A 1,401-nucleotide genomic window follows, 5' to 3' on the forward strand; every position below is an offset into this window, starting at 1 on the left:
CAATGGACATGAGTTTGAGCAAGCTCCGGGAGTTGGTGATGGACAGGGAGGCCTGGTGTGCTGCAGTTCATGGGGTCGCAAAGAGTGAGACAAGACTGAGTGACTGAACTGAACTGAGCTGAACTGAACTGATGTCGATCTTAGGGCTTCCCTGGTAGCTCAGCAGAAAAGAATCTGCCTACAGTGCAGGAGATGTAGGTTCCATCCCTAGGTTGGGAAGATCCCCTGGAGGAGGGCATGGCAACCCACTCTAGTATTCTTGCTTAGATAACCCCATGGACAGAGGAGCCTGACAGGCTATAGTCCATGGGGTCACAATGGGTTGGACATGGCTGATGCAACTGAGGACACATGCATATATCAATCTTAAGGATATTTTTGAATGGTTATGACCTTTGGATATGGCAATTGCATGATTCATATCCATTTTTTACACCTTCCCATTTTTAGTCCTAAAATCAAAATACCAATATCAAAGTTTTTATCATATGCTTTGTTCTAAGGCAATATTAAAATTATTACAAAGAAAAAGAACCAGTTTCTGTATGGAAAACTAAAGCAGGGTATTGAATTAAAACCTGATGCTTCTGTCCCTTGGAAAGTGTAATCATTTTAGTTCAGCATCTTAAACAGGATGACAGCTACAGCCTAAATGGAAATTTCTAGATTCCCTGTGAACCTCTGTGAATTTCCTCAAGAAGTGCTTTTCTGAACACTCTTGAAGCCCTTATCCATTTATGAAATTCTAAGATTTATAGGAGCTACCTGAGTGTTTATTTCATCTGAATATGGAATTTTAAAATTATACCATATGATTAGATTTAAGAACATGTAAAATCTGGATCTGTAAATTTAGAAATATTTTTATTCATCCTAAGTCCTCATTGGTCCCTCAATATTTTGTCCCATGACCAGATGTTGATAGCATGCTAGTATAGTCTCTCATACTTAAATGACATATTTCGAGGGTTTTACTATCATTAAAGATCATCTTGTCCTTCTACATACAGGCAGATTCTTAATCACTGGACCACCAGGGAAGTCCCAGACTTTTGTACAGTTTTATCTGAGGCAAGAAACACTTCAGTGAAATATCTCATCACTTGTGAAAGAATGCATTTCTCTTTATTTCCATCCCTCCCCTACATGCTTGGTTCATCCTGAAAGCCATTAAAATTACACTTTCACTATAGAAAATACATCAGTTTAGTTCAGTCGCTCAGTCGTGTCCAACTCTTTGCGACCCCATGAATCACAGCACGCCAGACCGCCCTGTCCATCACCAACTCCCGGAGTTCACTCAGACTTACATCCATCGAGTCAGTGATGCCATCCAGCCATCTCATTCTCTGTCCTCCCCTTCTCCTCCTGCCCCAATCCCTCCCAGCATCAGAGTCTTTT

General features: G+C 40.9%; 1 protein-coding gene across 1 annotated transcript in view; it reads left to right on the forward strand.

Moving 5' to 3' along the window:
• Positions 1-1,401, forward strand: part of PIWIL4 (piwi-like RNA-mediated gene silencing 4) — a gene marked incomplete at its 5' end in the record, with an annotated part of 58,995 nt that overhangs the window by 8,171 nt on the left and 49,423 nt on the right. The gene's annotated exons all lie outside the window — the stretch shown is intronic.

This window comes from Bison bison, unplaced genomic scaffold, assembly GCF_000754665.1.
Source record: "Bison bison bison isolate TAMUID 2011002044 unplaced genomic scaffold, Bison_UMD1.0 scf7180017864478, whole genome shotgun sequence".
Taxonomy (NCBI): Eukaryota; Metazoa; Chordata; class Mammalia; order Artiodactyla; family Bovidae; genus Bison; species Bison bison.